The sequence below is a fragment of the Molothrus ater genome, chromosome 6 (genome assembly GCF_012460135.2).
Source record: "Molothrus ater isolate BHLD 08-10-18 breed brown headed cowbird chromosome 6, BPBGC_Mater_1.1, whole genome shotgun sequence".
Lineage (NCBI taxonomy): Eukaryota > Metazoa > Chordata > Aves > Passeriformes > Icteridae > Molothrus > Molothrus ater.
The window spans coordinates 22348330-22367474 of NC_050483.2; the positions used below are offsets into that span (position 1 = coordinate 22348330).

Genomic DNA, 19145 nt, shown 5'->3' on the forward strand with positions numbered 1-19145 from the left:
GAAAATTTCAATTGCCTGCATTTCTTATTTCAGCCAGGGGAGGGCAACTGGTCATCAGGAAACTAAGATCAGTTTACTAAAGCTGCCGTGAACTTCGAAGTCCTAAACCACAGAATATGAAAAATATTTTAGTCCTGAAAACATACCTTTTGATAAACATGTCTTTCCTTAATATAAATTAAAATAATCCCCTCTTGCACCACAAGCCTCAGCAACCACTGCACTTTTAGGGCTGTTCACTCTAACCATTATTCTTTCCATATAATTAATCTGATACTAAATCACAGCTTGGGACAAATAAAAGAGGATTCCACTTACAGTGACATGAACACACTTCAAATTAGTCTTGAAATTTTAGATTGTGCTTTGCATTCTTTCTATTTTATACTGTGCTATCAAACAGACACTAACCATGAACTCTACGTTGTTTGGTCATTTTGTTTTTAACTTGGAGTTTAAACAGAAACACACTCCCCCCTCCTCCTCAGCAATTCTTTGCTCTATTTTTGAAGTCTCTTCTCCTTGTCAAAGCAACTTTGAAAGAACTTTTTTTTTTTTTTTTAAGTTTGGCAGTTTCTACTGATAAGTACAGTCCTTGTCACTATATCACCTGGACTACTCAATGTTTTGGCCTTATCAGGAAAGAAATCCTTCCTCTCTTAGAGTCACAGCAATGTGAGGTCAATTAAAAGACTTTTTAAGGGAAATAGATATGCAAACACTACAAATCCACGTGTCTTCCTGTTTCTCTGTTCCCCCTAATGCCAAAGACTAATTTCCTCCTTCTGGTGTATTTGGTACAGCACAGCAATCGGTGCCAGCTGCAACTCAAACCCTTCATTCTCAGAGATCCTCTGCGACTAAAGAAAAGAAGTTTGGTATCTTCCACTCTGCAGCCTGCAGTCAAACAACCCTGAGACCTTTCATCCCAGCTTCAGAGAGATATGAAGAGCTGCCTATACCTAAAATGGTGGCAAGTTTCTTGCTTGCATCCAGTTCCAGGATGACCCCTACCCAGCCAGACATGGGTCTACTACAGAGAATGAGGGGGCTGTAGCTCCCTCCATCATTAGCAGCCACCTAGAATTAGCAGCCACCCATGCCATATTTGTGTTTTTCATTGCAAAGCAATGGGGACTGTGCAGCTTCTCACAACCCTGGGCAAGGCTGCAAGCAGCCATAAAATCACAGCCAGCCAGCTCTGTGCAGAGCATTAGTATTCCCTTGTGCCTGAGGAAACAGACCTTGTGTACAAATGAATCAGAACCTCTATGAAGCTGCATCCCAGGGACTTGGACTCCTGTGCAGACTTCCCTTGTTTACCCACAGAATAGGCCATGACTTGATTTGGTACAGAGATTATTTCCTCCTAAAAAGAAAGTATTCATTTAACAGGGAATGGTTGTTGTGTTTGAAATGAAGATGGCCCAAGGCAAAAACAGATTGCTTGGCTCAATGACCCATTGGCTGGTCTCTGGCTGCCTTTGAAATGGTATTCAGTTTTCGGCCTTACATGCCACATAATGGTGGGTTTCTCCAGCCTGAGTGTTTTCTTACAAGCACTTTTGTCTAATCACTAGCTGAGAATCCAGCCTGATGTGTACATTGTAAAAGATGCTGCTTATACTTGGGCTTTTAGTCTGCCATCTGTGCACAGCTTAGCTACAACATCGCAGTAGATCTGTTTCTCCTCTGCTGCCAAGTCCCTGTTGCAAGCCTTCTCAAGAGCATGATTCACGTCAGACTTTCTAATAAAATTCAGGCACTTTGGAAGCTTTTTTTTAAAACCTATTCCCTTCTCTCAGCAAATGCAGTGGTACAGACTTAATGCTTTTTCTGGAGTCACCGGTTCATATCCGAGTGGCACTCGAGCATAACCAGTTAGGCATGCAGTCACTGATGCATATGTACTCCCACACTGCCCTTGCTAACATGGATCCTGTCCCCAAAGCCTCTGACACAAATGAATTCAGGCACAGAGCTGCTGGCACAATCCATTTGCACTGCACCTTTAATAATTTTTTATTTTAAACCTATTTTCTTTAAGAAACAGCCTTTGCACTAATCCTCGGGGGAAATATTTTGAGCCCAGGCTTCCTTCCTCAAAGTAGGACAATTTTTGTAAGAATCAGAAACAAGCTACATGCTCAGTACCTGTAGGCTTGGATAATCTGTTGGCACAGAGATGAGGAAGACTAAATATAAGAACAGGCAGATGCTATTTCACCTGCCCCACCGACATTTGTGTCTTTATATGTAAGCATTCTGGCTTACAAAGTACAGGCATAAGCCTGAGCAGATGTTTGAATTAAAGACAAAGACTATTACAGAGAGAGAAGAGGTAAAGAAAAAGTACTCAATATTTTGTTTGAGAATAGAAGTGTTTTTAATGAAGCTTAATTCTGCTTGAAAAGAGATGCTGGAGTGCTGCTGGTTTCCAGAAAGACACAATCCCCAAGACTGGTTGAAAATGAGTTTTCAGATATTGCCCCACATAATTCTCAAGCATAATTTGTCCTTGTCTTAGACACTAACAACTGTCCTTACAAATTTTTTTGGTATGAGGAAGAAGTCTGAGCAAAATCAGACAGCTTCCAGGCCATGGTTAGCCTGGTATTCTGTGAGCAGCTGCAGAAATAGGGGTGGTGAGACCACACCCATAAAAGCCCCTTTGCAGAGCAAGTAATTTCACTTCCACCTTAATGTCCCTCTTCTGCCTCAGCACCTGCACTTCCATCCCCTCTCCCCAGCAGAGCCCTCATGCCAGCTGCTGAGCCTGCAGCTACCTGCTGGTGGCACGGAGGAGGACGTGGAGCCCAGGGTGCTGCTGCACATAATGTGTCTGGTACTCAGCAAGTGTCACCTGCTCTCCCAGGTGCAGCCTCCTCCCATGGCCCCTCCTGCCTCACGCCATCCATGAAGGAAGGAGGACTTGTTATGTGGCCTGGCTTTGCCCATTATGTGGTCACATGCTTATCCTGACAGAAAATATGTCCACAGGATAAAATACAGGCTAGTGGGAAGGCTGCTGAGCGCCACTGCTGAAAAAGGGAAGAAGGATGTGTTCAATCCTGGTACCAGAGGAAATGATTGGGAGCTGCAGGGAAAGGTTTGGACTGGATGGGGCTCTAAATACCAGAATGAAAGTCAAGTAAATGCAATGAATAAAGCATAGCCCAGAAAAGGACCTTTTAAATTATTTTCTTTGAAGCCTGGTGGCATAGTAAGGGATCAGCCTTCAGACACAGAAAGAGGATCAAGAGGCATCTTGTTAGGAGAGAGTAAGGTGGCCATGGTACACCTGTCTCAGCACAAAAGCCAAACTGGTTTTTGCTGCGCCCAGGAATGAGGACTGAGACCTTAAGCTGCATGAGTTGGCTGGTCCTCCTCCTGCCAGAACAGCAGAACACATGAAGGTGAAGAATGTTACTCCTCAGAAGGGTGAGAGACCTCCTGATCTTCCTTCATGTTAGGATTTGCTTGATGGGTTTGGTTTCAGCATCTGTGAAATGAGGATTTACAGAGAATCACGTTGTTACTGTTAAACTGCCTTATCATTTTTATTTTTATTTGCATTCTGCCAGTAGAGAAGAGGCAGGATCCCATTGGGCTAATTATGCCACGTGCCAAGAACAAAGAGCTGGTGATTTGAGCTTGCTGCCTGTTGCGCAGAGCGGATACACTACACAAAACAGAGAAGGCCATGGAAACAATGCAGTGGCACTGGTCAGCAGAGCAAACAGCAGCCACAGCATGCGAACACCACACCATCTTCACAGTGCTGGAGGCACTGGGGCAAACAAGAGCTTAACGGGGTTTGGAGGGGGAACAATGTGCAGCCCGATTGATGTTTACAGGATTCACCGGGGCAGCGAAATAGCCCACTGGAAAAATCTTTCGGTGGGTCATCAGGCTTGCTTTCACTGGGCAGAGAGCCACAGCGCGCGTCTCGCAGCACCAGCCAAGCTGCGAGCGGCCTTAAAGGGCTTTAAGGGGTGCTTGTGCGTGCGCTTGTTGCACCTACCTGGCGGGCCAGGCAGGGGGCTCGCGGGAGGAGACGGGTTCACGGCAAGTGCAGCGAGCAGGGCAAAGGGCCCCAGCGCGCTGCCCGGCCACCTGCCCCAGGGAGAGGGCTGGCTTGGGCTCGGGTGGAGAGGAGGAGGCAGCGGCCGAGGCCTCACAGGTGGGCAGTGGGAAACTCTAGACTCGGCGTGAGGAGCGAGCAGCACGGGCTCGGAGCTGGCACTGCCGGGCGCTGCAAGAGCTCCCGGTCGCGGGCACGGCGCGCCCCGGCGAGGCATCGGCTTGCGCAGCGCCCGGCGGGGGCCGGGCAGAGTCCGCCCCGGGGCCGGCTCAGCGCAGCTGCCGGCTCCGCCCCGGGGGCCACATCGGCGGAGGGGGGAGTGCTCTGCGAGCTCAGCCGTGCCCAGCCCGCCGAGCGGAGCAGGTAGGCGCGCTGCGGCCGCCCGCCCCAGAGAGGCCGGGGAGCGGGGCGGCACGGGCGGGGTGGGGGGCGCGGACCGGGACGGCGCGGACCGGGACTCCCTCCAGTGCGTCCGGACACCCCCTTCCCTTCGACCCGGGGGTCTCGGCGCGGCGGGACGGGGGCCGTGCCCGGCGGGGACTTCCCGGGGGTGTTCTGCGGGGCTTTCTGGTGGCCGGGGCGGGAGCCCCCACTGCGGTTCGGCAGCTCCGGGCACCCCCGGGCACCCCCGCGCCCCTCCCGGCGGGGCTGCGTGCGGGCCGGGGGAACCGCTCGGGGCGCCAGTCCCCGCTGCTGGGCGCCCCCAGGCGCGCCCCTCCACACTCGAGAGGGGTCTGAGCTGCGATCCCCTGGCGGAGCTGGTGTGCGACCTGAGACCGCGCCAGGTGCCGCGGACGCGGTGCCCGCAGGAGCGGGTCCGGCTGGCCCGGCGGGTTGCTGCTGTGCGGGGATATCGGCCGAGTGCCTCTGCTGCCTGCCGATGAGACTGGGCATACAGCTGGCTTCAGTCGGCTCTGTCTTGATTGATTTCCAAGATGTGGATTAGATGCTTCCGTAGCGATCTTACCCTATTACGACTACAGAAATCTGGTGCTGGCCCAGCCTGCTGTGTCCCTTTTTCCTTCCTTCCTTTTTAAGATCCCTGTGAGCAGTTCAGAGTAGTGCTTGCAATTCAACAGCTGGATAGATGCTTTAAATGCGAATTGTATTTGCAATGTGACTGGTAACAAATCTGTTGGTAAGGGGATAGCGGCTTGTTGCACTCCAGGCATGCTGATTCTGCCCTGTAGCATTAAAGCTCTGCTGTGAATGCTTTCATATAAAATGGGGTGTTTGGTACAAAAAAATAAGAAACAAGAACCCAAACCCAACCATCCTGGGATCTAAATATTGGATTCAGTAAACTGTAAAGCTGATTTAGGATAAAGTGTCCCTATGTATTGGACAAGCTCTGGCATATTGTGTATAAGATGAGAGCTTGAAACTTAGTAGCTGCGCAAGGGAGGGACAGTGTGCTATTGCAGTGCTCCCAGAGGTAGTGGCTGGGGAGAAGAGCTGCTCTTGGAGGTTTGAGCTGCTGTTGAGGGTGGAGGTTCACAGGGATGTAACACATCCCACCACTTGTGAGGCCTCTGGGTTGTTAGCTTCTGACAACACCCGTGTGCTTCTGTGCAAGTGAGGGTGAACAACTGGAGAGTGCTGTCTTGAAATCTGCCATCAGTGATACTTCCCCTCCATGGGTTTTTTGTTGTTTTTTTTTTTTTTTACTTTCTCAGATGTCTTGGGCTTAAGAAAAATCCCCTTCAAGGCCTGAGATGTGAGCCTGCTGCTGTGAAGCTTGCTAGCTTGCTCACTGCATGAGAACTGTCAAGGAGAAGCCTGTGGTTAGAATAATTTTGGTGGACCACAAGGTCAAAGTGTAGAAACTGCTCTGAAAATCTAGATGGAGGTGTCTAGTGAGAGGAGTAGTCTCAGTAGTGTGCTGCTGTATGCTGATGTCAAGCATATGACAAATTGTAAAAATGACAAATTTTTACACTAAGTGGGAAGAAAGCACTAAGTGGGAAGAAAGCGTTAATGAGGCAAAGGGCACTGGGTGGTACAGTCAGTGACCTGTTCTGCAGTGTCACTGCAAGGGCGTCGGAAGACCTGCCAGTGTTCCATAGCAGAACCTCTTGCAACAGTAAGGTGTTTTTTTAAATTCACATTTGGTTTTGGTCCTTTGGTGGGAGCAGAACTCCTAGAGCTGCAGTTGTGCTTCTTTACAAAAAAAAAAAAAATCCTTGGGTGCTTGCTCATGCTGGGCAGCTCACACAGGTGAGAGGAACCTTTGCCAACTGCTCTGCAAGCCTGTGTGTGGATTTGGAGTGGCTCAGAGGAGTGAGTAGCCTCACCTCACTCCTAACATTGTGTCATTTAGCACCCCTTTTGGAGAAGAATCTTGCTGCCAGAATATCTTTGCTTGGTGTAGCCTCTTTGGACCTAAACCCCTCTTTGGCTGCATTTCTCCATCCTTGTCAAGAGCTCTGGGGGCCACTGAGATGACATTCTCTTCCCTGTGCTGCAGGGCTGGGTGAAGTCTTGCAGTGTTTGTTCAGCTTCCTACCTGTGTGTGACAGAAACAGAGCAAGACGCAAGCTGAGTGCCAGGAGAGAGCCCTCCCTGTGGGCATTCTCTGTCCTGCTGCATGGAAGCTCCTCCCTTAAGAGGATTTAGCAGCTTTAATGATGTGGCTCATCTGGACTCTCTTCATTACTGTTATTGTCTCTATTTTAGTTCTCGGGTGACAGGCAGGTGTAGTGTGACCTACAACTGTAAGCTGGTGCAGGAAATGCTCTAACGAGGCCTTCCCACAGCTCCATGGAGGTTTTCTTGTCCCTGCTACTCAAACTGCTCTGCTTCAAGCTCTTTGAACTGCAAGGGGTGGTTTCACATGAAATTTCCCATCTGACTGTAACCAAGGGTAGATTTTACCACTCTTCTGTCACTCTGTGTCCTGGTCTCATAGCTGTAAAGGAGCAAGGGTCTATTCAGGTCTATTCTATTCAACACTGCAGGTGTTCATCCAGTAGATGTTTAAGTCAGAGGGATGCAGGTGGGAGTTTTGAGACCTCTGATAACCACAGGCCCCAGGGCACTTTTCAAACCATGGCTGTGGTTCTTGGTGCCTGCTGGCATTGCTGCATCAGGAGGCACACAGCACTGGCAAAAGCATTGCCACAAAGACCTTTGGGCACTGATGGGATAGGGTCTGTTATGGGAATGCCAGGGGGCTTGGATCATGCTATATGAAGCAGTAATCACTGCTCCACTTTAATGGTGCCTGTGGCATGGCAGCCATCTTTTTCCTGGTCTGGTTTCCCTTGGCCAGTGAGTGGGAAGTGCTAGAGGGGGTGGGTTCTGTCAGGGCTCAGGCTCTGTTTGAGTAGCTTGGAAGGCTGGAGGAGGTAGCAGTTATTTCCAGTGTAACAAGGGGTGATTGTAGCCACAGCCTTCTTGCACTTACTCCTCAGTTTCCATTGTGGAAAAACTTACGTGCACCAAAGCTAACTTATTACTGCCAAGAATTATGGCATTCACCCTAGAGTGCCTTAACTTCACCTCTCTAAAATAGGAGCATGACATCTTTATCCCCTTCTTCTCTCTCCCTGCCTTCATTTGTCTCTCTACATGGATCATGCCATCCAGAGGCCTGGAGTCCTTTTGTGCAGCAAAGGGGTAGCTGGGCCCTTTAGCCTACCCACCACCATGTGCTTGTCAGCTTTCATGGGCAAAGAAATAAACTGTGTCCTTGCACTAATGCATCTGTTGGAGGAATGTGGGATTGGAGCTTTCTACAGGCTACTGATTAATGACAGACGTGTGAAGGGATGGCTGAGTGAGCCACCTTTCCTTTAGAACTGTCTAATCAGATGCAATCATTACCTAACCACCTCTGTGTCTTTTTGGCTCTTCTGTATTCTTAGAGGGAATGAAATGGAGGAAAGGCTAAAAATTACAGGCTGTCTTGGCATGGTGAAAGGAATAATACAGGAGGCACAGTCAGTGCCAGCAGTTCCTTGACGGCTGGTTGGCTGTGGCACAGCCTGTTTGCTGAAAGCTCTCTGGGCTCTCAGGGCCTGGAAACACTGAAGCAGTTAATGGCTGACTTCAGTTTAGATGGGGTGATAAGTGAAGCAAAGGAACCGTGTAGTGGAGATTGCTTAAATCACTTCTTGAGTGCACTCTCAGATTCAGAGCTAGCTAATTTTCTGGAAGAAGGATGAGGCGTTACTGTGAGCAGCTCTGCAGAAGGGACTGTCTGGCTGCTCAGAGAAGAAAAAGGGAATAAAACAGTAGCCTGTGGGGATGGGAACAGGGATTGGAGACTGCCAGCTCTGAACCCAACCATGTGTCCTTTTGAACACAGGGAAGCTGGGTGGTTTGTGGCTCATCCAAAGTAAATACAGGAGAGAAAGGGAAGGAGACTAAGCTGGGGACAGGCTTTGTCCTGTGGGAAGAGGTGTGTGCACAGGCTGTCTGGCTGACTGCTCTAGTTCTTTGTCTCCTTGGTGGAGCTTCAGAACTGGGACACCACCTACTGGGACACCACCATTTAAAAGCAAGTCAAAACAAAGTCCAGTGCATGTACTTAATATCTGAAAGTTGCTGGTGTGGTAAGTGCCCTGACTGTCTTTAAGGAGCTCAGGAGCTGAGAAGGACCAGAGGAAGAACCTTGCACAAAAGGTGAAGTACTGGCGGAATTTGTTCAGGATGCTGCTAGGCTGCTGATTTTAGTTGCTTTGCAGCACAGCCTTGAGGCAGGTGCATCATGAAAGCGCTTTACCCTTTACTACAGAAGTGTTACTGAGCTGTAAGCAGATTGCTGATCTCTTCCAGTATGATGATAATCCCATGGCCGTGTGTACTGGAGAAATGCTGATCTGGGATGGACCGTATACATTAGGATATCCGGCAGCCTGAAGATTTGAAGTTATATAATGGGGAGTTCCCTTTGTAGGCAAAACAAATCTGCTTCAGTCTCTCATATGCAAGCAGAAGAACAGATGAGCTGTCAGAGCTGCAGCCATGCACTTTGAGCTAAGCTGGTCTTCCCACAGCTGGAGTTGGGAGCTGCCCTTGGTCCCTCCTGTTCCCATTGTCAAGGAGGTAGTTCGGGAAAGGAAAGGAATTATCTCAGAGGGGTTTGCACAGCAGGGACTGAACATACCTGTTGGGAACGAAGGAGGCTGTTTCCTAGAGTTGTTCTGGAAAAGAGGTTACAGTCACTGGATCTAAACATATTCTTCTTCAGCACCTTGCTTGGGTCACTGCCTCTGTGATCCATGAGGTTTCTGTGCCCTTGCCAGGAGGGTTCAAGGGACTACAGAGGAATGTGATGCCCTCAGCTCCTGCCTCTACAGGAGAGGCTTCATGCAGCACCTTGTCTGTCCAGTTTTAAAGTAAGCTGCTCCAGGATGCTGGTTTTTCTTGGGCTGGTACACCAGACTGGCACAGGTTTGAGCAACCTGGTTCTGGGGTTTTGTGCATTGGGTTGCTGTGGGGCCCCTCCTTAAGCTGTATTGGTGCTGGGCTTCTGGAACAGCATGCAGGGCAGGTGTGGAAAGGGCATTTTTGGCACTTGACTAGGACTTCAAGGGCTGCTACTGTCATCCCATAATATAAGAATATGCAAATCCTTAATGCCTGGAGCTGGTATGTCTCCTGTGGTAGATGGTAAGCAGTTTTGTTGGGAATCAATTGCAAAGTCTAAATTAAATAGATTATGTGTACTAACTTAGTCTAGTTAGACCTTTCTAGGGAGGTTTCTATACCTTTTGTGGCATTTCAGTTTGTAAGTGTTCTAGTAATAGAGGGAAAAATATTTGTGTTGGGAGTGTCTTATTCCCTTCCTATATGATTTTTTTCTGATTTCTTTTTTGTCTTGCAAATGGCTTACTTAGTATTACTTGGAATGTGTGTGGAAAGAAATTGAAAAGAAGTTCTGTATTCAGTGGTGAGAGTGTCAAGGGGTTTTTTGGACTTTGATCTCCAGAGTTATGGCTGCTTTCTAAAGCTGCTTTGCAGACTACTCTGCTCCTCTCCTCTCTGCTTGTAATAAATTAATTTGTAGAGTACTCTTTGCATAAAAAGGTGCTGTTCTGAGTGGTGTGGTAACAGGACACTGTCTCTAGGGCTGCATTGGTTCTGGGGCTTCTTTCATGTGGTGCTGTGGCACAAAGTGTCCTCTTGCCTGCTGTGGAATTGGTCATGTGTCTGTCGTGGATTGAAGTTGCTGGTAATGAGTCAGTCCTGAGTGGCTTTGCTGGAATGTCCTCAACTTCCCAGTGTGCTTCCTCAGCGTCTTGGTCCCCTCACTCCCTTTATTGTGTCATGGATCTAGGTGCCCTGTAAGACACAGAAGCAGAACAGGACTCAGATTAAGAAGACAGAGTGCTGACCTGCAGGTTAGCAAGGCTGTTTGCCCTTGCTGCTGTCTTGTGTTTTGCACTGACCAAACAGACATGGGAGCTATTCTGCAGCATCTGTGCTGCATGGTTGAAGAAACTGGGCTTAAAAGGCAGGCAGGAATTCTAATTATGCTCATCTCTGGAGTCTTTCAGGGGAGGGAGGACCAGATAAAACTCCAGTTGCCTAAATGTACTTTCCCAACAGTCTGAGAAGCTGCTGGACTCTTCTTTGCATTCAGGTCTCTTTCTGGTTCTGGCTTGCAGCTATGCACACGGAATAGCTAAAGAGCTCTCTGAGCTGTGCAGTGAATCTGCCTATTCCCCAAGGAAGCTCTTTTAATTAGAGAGGACTTCTGCTCAGCAGCTGCTGTGGAACAGTGCTAGACCACAGCTGTGTGGAGAGGCCCTGGTGAGCCGTGTGAAACAACGTAAAGGCACAGCCCTTCCCTGGATCTCATGGGTCTGCTGCACTTGTCTGACTGCACAGGAGTGGGGGGGAGAGGCTTCAGGTACAAGAGGAGTTCCTGCAGGCGGGTGGTGTGGGGAAGTGGAGCCCTGTGTGATAGATCAGCCTTGCTAGTGAGCCCTAGCCCTTCCCTCCAAGTGGGCCTTGCTGCAGGGGTGGCTGCTCCCTGTGCACAGAGCCCAGCAGCTCCTTTGCTCCAGATCCTCCAAGGCTGAGAGCACCTTGTGCAAGTGCAGCTATAATTGGGGTGGTCCTGGCTGCTCCTGAGGGGTTGGTGATGCCCATAACTGCTGGTGCATCTCCTGCCTGATGTGAGAGGACCTGAAACGTCAGAGTTTCCTCTTGCCCTTTCTCGCTGGGGGAGGTATTCTGACTCAGGGCTTCCTGGAATGAAACTGAGGTGACAAAAAGGCAATTGCCAAAACTTCTTGGGAATTTTTTAATGTCAAAAACTGCATCAAACTGGCTGCTGCCTTGGCAGAAGAGACTACTTCAAGGAAGGGCTATTTTGGGGAATGGCAAGCTGCTTTAATTCCCAAATCCAAGACCTCAAAGGCTTCTTTGATTTGGTGCTGCAGTCCTGCTGGTGGCCTCAGAGCCTGAGTGTTTTTGCATTCATTACCAGTCCATCGTGTAGCAGCTTTGAAGGCTGTTGTGGCAGTGATTTAGACTTGATCCTGTAGTAAAACACTAGGTTCCTTCTTTGTGTAGCTTCAGGTAGATAGGAAACCTCTTCCTATCCCAGCTGTCAGCCACCAGCAAGACCCACCAGTGTGTCTACAAGGAGGTGGCCATGCACTAGTGCTACCCCATGGGAACCCAGCAGTTACTCCTTGTTTGCCCAGAAGAGAGACAGCCTTTGCCACAGGGTGTTTGCTGTCAGGAAGAGCAGCCTGTGCAGCCATATGTGAGCTGAGGCAGCTCAGCACCTGTGTGGTGCTGCCTGATGGTTATTCCATAGGTTATTACTGTGCCCAGGATCTCAGCCCTGGTGCCCTGTGATGGGTGGGAGGAGGAGCAGGCAATGGGGCTTTGCTGGGCTGGGTTTCAAGCTGCTGCACTAGCAAGGGGTGGGTGTGTGTGCTGGGGGCAGAGGGAGCCATGTGTGACAACCATAACCTGCCCAGGAAGCGTGCATGAGACCTCTTGCTGTAGTTCTAGGGGATTGGTGAGTTTGGCTTGATTAAAAATTGTGGAGCTGATGTGAAATAAAACCAGGTGGGTTGTGAGGAGAAAGACAACAATACAGTGGGACAGAGGCAAGCAAGAAAAAATTGTGTCTGCAATCCTATTATGAAGTAGTCTTAGCCTCAATCATGATTTATTGATTAAAGATGGAACAGCCTGCATTTTTTCCTCCTGAAATGGGAGCATTTATGTCTGCACTGAGGCTCATCAGATTATTTGTAAATTAGTTATTCTGAGTTCTTTCTTATTTTAAAGTAAATACCTCTGAACTACTCATTTCCATCTTATTCTTCTAGCATTCCTCCATCAAATAGTCTTTATTTATGCTCTAAATATAGAAAAGGAGACCTTTTCAGGGAAGAAAAGGCCACCCAGCCTCTCTTGGTTTAGGTTCAGCTGAACCCGTTTTCCAGACCACTGTGCATAGGTCTGCAGACTCCAAGGAGGCCCCTCTTTTTCCCAAAACAGACCCAGCTTTTCAAAGTCTTGCTTCTTTTTTAACTGCCAAATTCCTAGGGAACCTATCCCATATGTCTGTTCTTCTTGGCTTGAAACAGTTCTGTCCAGAACCTACACATGTATTGCTTAGAAGGATTGATTGATTATTTTCTTTTTTTGGGGTGGTGTTGGAGGAGTGATCTTAACTGCAAGTGGCAGCTCTGTCACTAATCAGTGTTTTTGTATTGCTCCAGTTAACTCTGCTGGGATTACCTGCATGGTAATGTTACAATCATCAGGGTAGCAAAACCCCTCTGTGTGTTGCAGCCTGCCTTGGAGTTCAGGACCATCTTCAAAGAAGGGCAACCAAAAGTTTTTGGGTATCTCTTCCAGCTGGCTAAGTGTTTTCTAGAGGACCCCTTTGCTTTCCAGCCTGGTCTTGCTGAGATTTCTTATTGTGGCATTTAACTTCCTAAAATGCTTAGACTGGGAACAAAGCAGCTTCGCTGCAGCTTCTGTAACAGCTCATGCTGCGTTATTCTTGCTCCTCACAGCATTGCTCTTTACTGCTGTACAATGTTGCTTTCTTTTCCATTTTCTCTCTCCTGTCAGAAGAGCTTGGCATGAGGAGAGTGTTCTCTAAAGGTGAAAGGAAAAAGTGCTAGACAATGCTGCTGTACATCTGAGAGACTGTACAGCAGCCCCTGTTGGGACTGACTGTTCCAGGGCAAGGTTTGAAATAGCTTCTGTGTTGCATCCTCAGAGTGATCAGGGCAGCAAGGGGTTTTGGCTGTTGTGGCTAGGGACTGCCAGTTACAAATATGAAACTATTTGTATTATTTACCATGATGTTGGAGAGGGAAAATGTGGTTGAGGTGAAAGTTTTTGAGTAGCAGGAAGTGACTCAAAATATCTGTGATTTAAAGTCCTGCACTTTAGGGCTTTTCTTGCCCTCCTGCCCTCTGTATGTCATCATTTTGGAAATGAGCTGCTTGAGACAGAATCTCTTCCTCAGGAGCTTTTTATAGTTCCAGCTTTTTCTTTTCATTTGTACCCTTTGGTAGTGTCAAGTGGCATCTGTGGCACAAAACTCAGGATGTTGTGAAATGCTCATCCTCAGACTGTCTGTGACAATGCTCCCCATGTCAGCAGGGCAGACCATGCTCCAGCAGGGCACAAGGTCTCCTGTGACCCTGGGCTGGTCTGGTGGAAGTAGAGCTTTTTCTGGGGCAGAGGCTGGGTCTGGGAGTGACCTTCCATGGCTGTGTCACTGCTGCCACACACAGTGGCAGCACACAGTGTGTGTGATTCTGTACCACTGAGGTTGGAGACCCCAGGCTCAGCTGGCCCTGCCTGCTTGTAACAAATGGTTTGGCAGAGTTGCCTTCCTTGTCTTCCCTGGTATGCAAATCTGGGAGAGATCACGAGGTACTTTGTGTGAGAATCTAGCAGGAATCCTGTACTTCTGATTGCTGTACTGTCAGCCTGCAGTGGGGGCCTTCAGATTGGAGGCCCCTGGTGATGGTGGGGCAGACCTTGCTGAAGAGGGGCAATTGTTACAGCTGCTGATCTGTGCTCTTCTGTTCTAGAATCCCAGGTGGCAGTGCCAATGTACTAGCAGGGGCACAGGAGTGGTTAAGTAGCTAAATATTAGCAAAAGGTTTATTTGGCAAAACCAAAGTTTCCTAAAATTCCAAATAGTAAAAGGACTGTTTCCCATAACAAGACAAAAGATGTATCCCCTTGTGGCCTGAGTCACTTTCCTGTGCCAGTAGGACTTCTTTTCACTTTCCAGTCATGATGGGTTTGCAGTACTCTTCCAGCCTCTACTTAATCTGTGGGCTAAAGGGTTAAAGCCTCAGCTTCTTTAGATCAATGCCTTGCTATCAGTAAAGAGTCTGATACAAAGCATGTGATATGATTATAGTAGACTATTAGCCTGTCTCTTCTGTTGTTCAAGGAAGATTACTTAATTCTAAAGCTTCACAGTCATTTAGAATAACAAGCCAGAGGCCTCTTCTGTTTGCTCTGTGGTGGGTATTGGGTTTTTGCTTTGTTTGTTGGTTTGGGGTTTTTTTCTGCCTCTTGAGAGCATGTGGATGTACTCTAGGGGGAGAGGTCTTGGGGAGAATACTGATGGCAGAGGACACTTCCATTCTCCAGTGGGCTGTCAGCTGCAAGGGACTTCATAGCTCTGGTGAGTCAAAACAGTTTGGCAGGGTGTCTGAGCTCCTCCAGAGGTTTAATCTGAGAAGGACAAGGGAGTGCTCATTGCCCTATGCCCTTCTGAGTAGGCAATCTCTAGTACTTGGACTTAGAGGTGTCTGGCTTCAGCTATGAAATGAACTCCAGGATAACTTGCAATTACTGGCAGTGGTGCTGGGTAAGCTCAGCTTCCTTCCTATGCCAGGTGCTGGTGCCCAGGCTCTGCTCAGCCCCACCCACCTGTCTGTGGAGCTGTGGGGTGTGAAGGCCCAATAAGCAGAGGGCAGGTAGAGAGAGAAGTTGTTTGTTTAAATGTTGTGCAAGTTGCTAAGCTGTGGAAAACTTCCTGCCCTTGAAGTAAAACTACTTTCCCTGCTAATTCCTGAAAAAAAGAGTAGGAAATCCTCACTTCCCAGGTCAAGCAGATGCTGTAACTTCTCAGAAACATGTTTGTCATAAGTGTGTTGAATCTAACCACCCACTAGTTACTTGCCCTAGCATCTGAGAAATGGAAGTAACTGAAAACCAGTTTGTTTGGAAGGGGAACTTTACAATAAAAAGTCCTCAACCTTGACCTCTTGCATTTTATGGGGGGAGGAGGAAGCAGGAAAGATAAAAATCAGTTCTACTACCTGGCTCCTACCTAAGTCTCACAGTCTCTGTTGCTGTTTCATAAAATAGAAAAAAAGGCTTTCTTCCTGCCTGGATTGTGGTAGCTTTTGGGTGCCCTGGCAGAGTCTGAGGAAGATGTCTTCAAGCCAAGTGGCATTGGGAGGGATATTGTGCAACTCCTTGGAGGAGATTTGTTGACCTCCAAGGCATTGCTTGCATGAGAAGGGAGATAGGGGAGCCTGTCCTGTGCATGTACTTGCAGGATTTCCAGGCTGATGACTGGCACAGGGAAACACTTTGAAACATCCCCTGTGCTGCAGAACCATGCTGGGGAGAGGCTTATCAGGTAAGCATAAGCAGAATGCTCCTTGTCTGTGCTGGTCTCCCTGCTGCAGTTTGGAGTGCAGGTCCTGCTCACAGGTTTTGCTCCTCTGTGGGAAGGTGTGGGGCAGGCCAGAGCAGGGGCACTGCTTCTGACACACTGATGCCACTGGCAGATGGCAGTGGGAGCTGGTGGGCATGTCCATTTCAGAGGTTAGGTTTGCAGCCTGGCAGCTCCAAGTGCAGAAAACAAAGCTGAGCTGGTCTCGTTGTTGAAGCGATTAAAGAGCCAATGTAGTCAAGTGACAGAGTTGCCCAACCAGTTTTGTGAAAACTCTGCATTTTTACTGCATTGTGTGCTGGCTTTTAGTCAGTGTGGAGACCTCTTTCTGGACCTGACCTGCAGAGCTTGTTGCACAACTAACATTCTAATATGTGGTAATTAAAAAGAGAAAGTCCACTAAACTCTACTTTTGGCTATTTCTTCTGTCTGCTATTTTTGGTAAGTTGATTAATTTCTTCTACTTTTTTTTTTTTTTTTTTTTTTTTTTTTTTTTTGTAGGGGGAGAGGAGAATCAAATGACTTCTGGGACAGTTTGTCAGGTTTGGGATTGGTTTTTTCCTCCCATTTTTGGCAGATTTCTATCTCTGGTTTTGATGTATGGAAAGTTTTGCTTAAATAAGAGAAACGCTGTCCTGCAAATACTGTCATGCTGTGCAAGCATGAGTGTGTAGGCTGAAAATAGCAAAGAACTTTCTCAATTTGCCAGTTGTAGGGACTGAAGACCTACTTAAATGTTGGCTTTCAATCTAAAGTGTGAAGGCCAGATGTTCTCAAAATGTGTTACATTGCTTGTAAACATAGAGATAAAAACTGACGCTTCTAAAACTCTGCTGCTCTTTGATACTGAACTGTGGGCTTGGTTTCTTTTTAAGGATATGATAGTGGTTTATAAATATCTGATCACTTCCCGTTGAGCATCAGAAGTACATTTCTAAAATACGCATTTCCTTTTTACAAAATACACAACACATGCTTGCTGTGATAAAGCACACTGAAAAATCTATGCCGTGGTAGGAAGTCCTACAGGTGCTTTGTAATCCAGGGTCTTGCTGGGGAATGCAGTTGCTAGTCAGATAATTCACACAACAGTGTATTAAGGATGGAAGTCAGACAGAAATCTGCATGTCTTACCAGGTGCACCAGTAGCAAGTCTACCTTTGCATTGTGAGCTGATAAGTTCTCTCAGAAACTATTTCTCAGGAATAGTTCTTTCCAGTGGTATTTCTGCAGTACCTTCTGCAGCTGTTGCCTTGCTGTAGTCTGCTCCCTTTGCCCCAGGAGTAGCAAATGCAGGGGGACTGCATTCATGTTTGAGTCTCTGTCCTGCAGATGTCTTGCAGATGCTGTTAGGGTCTCACTGTGCATGTCTGTGCTGGCAGTTCAAAGTTTGCAGGTAATTGAGTGTGATGCTGCAGTTTGCAGGCTGATGTAGCTATGCTGCTCTTTCTGTGCTTAGCCCTCAGACCATCTCCTCTACCACTGAAGATGATTACTTGAGAAGAAACTCTCTAGTAGTAGGTGGAATAAGAGAGGATCTGGTTTGTTCTGTTTTCAAAATTTGTAATATGCAGAAATACTTTTCTATCTTATACTGACACCTTCCTTCAAAAAGAAAGTGTATCCGTATCACTGAGATACACACACACACACACACATATATATATATATAATATGTAATATATGTACCTTGATTTTTAGGATCCAGCTTCTCCCTCCATCCTTCCATTATAACTTGTGAAGAGATGCTATTTGGAAAATTTCCATGACAAACATAATCTTGTTTATGTTTTCAAGGTCAATACACAGCTGGTATTATCTCAGTGAAGCTTAGGGAAAGTTCAGTGAATTCAGACTTGGGTCGTTCATCAACTCTGTGGTTATTTGCTTGCCAGAGACAAGATGTACCTCCCAGGTGTACTGAAAGTCCAAGGCCTTTGTATATTAATGTCAACAAGATGAACTCCTTAGGATATGCTTTGTATGTTAATGGGGCTGTAACTTACAGTCTCTGCCCTGAGGGCACTGATGTACCTGGTTAACAGGAGACTTAGTAACTCTGTCATTGTTCATTAACTGGTAGTGTTGTGTGAAGCTGTCCTGTCTCATCAGTCATGATCAGGAGACTTTCTGATTGCCAAATGTCTGTTCTCTATGTGCATGGATAGAGAAGCAGCTGGGCTTTGTGGTGAAGGGTTCAGAATCCTGCAAAGAATGACCTCCTCAGCCCCATGGCTTTGTGAGCTGCCCCTTCCCCAGTCTCTCCTGTGTGGGGATGTCTGCTTTGGAGCTGGGAAGTGGCCATTTATTGAGCAACTCTAGTGTGCTGGCTTCTGTGGCTTCTGGATTGGGATAACACTGTAAAAAGTAACTGCACTGGCCTTCAAAATGGCCTCAGCCTCATGCAAATTACTGTGCAGATAAACATCTTTATGGAACCAGCAGCATGCTGATCCCTTCCTGGGGACACCTGCTAGTTGGGCAGAGGGAGCCAGTTGTGCAGCCTGAGTACAGCAGTGGGAGTTCCATCTCCAGGATTTCTTGGTCAATCTGTCTGCAAATGAATCCAGCTAACTTTGGCCAGTGTTGTGGTGTGAGAAAGAAAAGACGGGGAGGTGAGACAGGACCAAGGACAGCTTTAGGTATTTTAAGTGTCCAGGCTTGTAATATATTGAGGGAAATGACCTGTTGCAATGTGTAAGACTTAACCTAAGTGAGGAAGGTGGTGCTTGCTTGTTGTGTCAAGAAGCACCTGCAATGCTTGAGATCAGCTGAGGCTGCTTTGGAGGTTCCTTCAGTGCCTCAGCTGTACTTTCACTCAAAGATCCCCCCTTCCACATCAGATACAAGATGCGAGAGAGGATCAGGAGCCTTAGGGTATGTTTCAGAACCTTAGTTCATAGCGTTGTCTGCTGCACCTCTGCATCTGTCAAACTGGAAGTTTCTCCTTGAGCAGGCAGGAGGGATAGCAGATCTGAGCCATCACACCAACCTTACAGGGCATTTGAAGTGTTTGTGGGGGCAATGGAAGTAGCAGCTTGTCAAAGCCAAATCTGGTGGTGGTTTGACCCCATCCTAGCCTGGTAGAAGTTGGTAGTAGCACGTCCTATAGGGTCTACCTTAGTTTTATGTCCCCTGGTGTTACAGCCTGAGGGGTGCTGGTGGGGAGCAACTGGTCAAAGTACACAGAAACAACCTGCAGTTTCTTTGTAACCAGTCATTTCCTGTCCTTAAGCAATAGGATGTGGAGAAGAGGGGACAGCATCCTCAGGCTATGTAGATACAGTCAAATGTGAATGCTCTTTGCCTGAGCTGGAGAATTGGGGCTGCCTGTCAGAGCTCAGTGCTCTTGGGAACATCTTTGCTGTCCTTAAGGGTTTGCATGATCTTTGCACTTTTTTGTAAGTCTACTGAAACAGT

The 19145-nt window shown here is 47.6% G+C and overlaps 1 protein-coding gene across 2 annotated transcripts in view; it reads left to right on the forward strand.

The window, feature by feature from the left end:
* The first annotated feature begins 3776 nt into the window (after positions 1-3776).
* CD82 (CD82 molecule) overlaps positions 3777-19145 on the forward strand; it is a 39128-nt gene continuing 23759 nt past the window's right edge. Inside the window, exon 1 of one of the 2 annotated variants that reach the window (XM_036384803.2) lies at positions 3777-3900. The gene's annotated coding sequence lies outside the window, so the exon portion shown is untranslated. Of the gene's footprint in view, positions 3901-4369; positions 4448-19145 lie in introns of those variants that run through there. The other variant, XM_036384802.2, reaches the window with a different exon arrangement.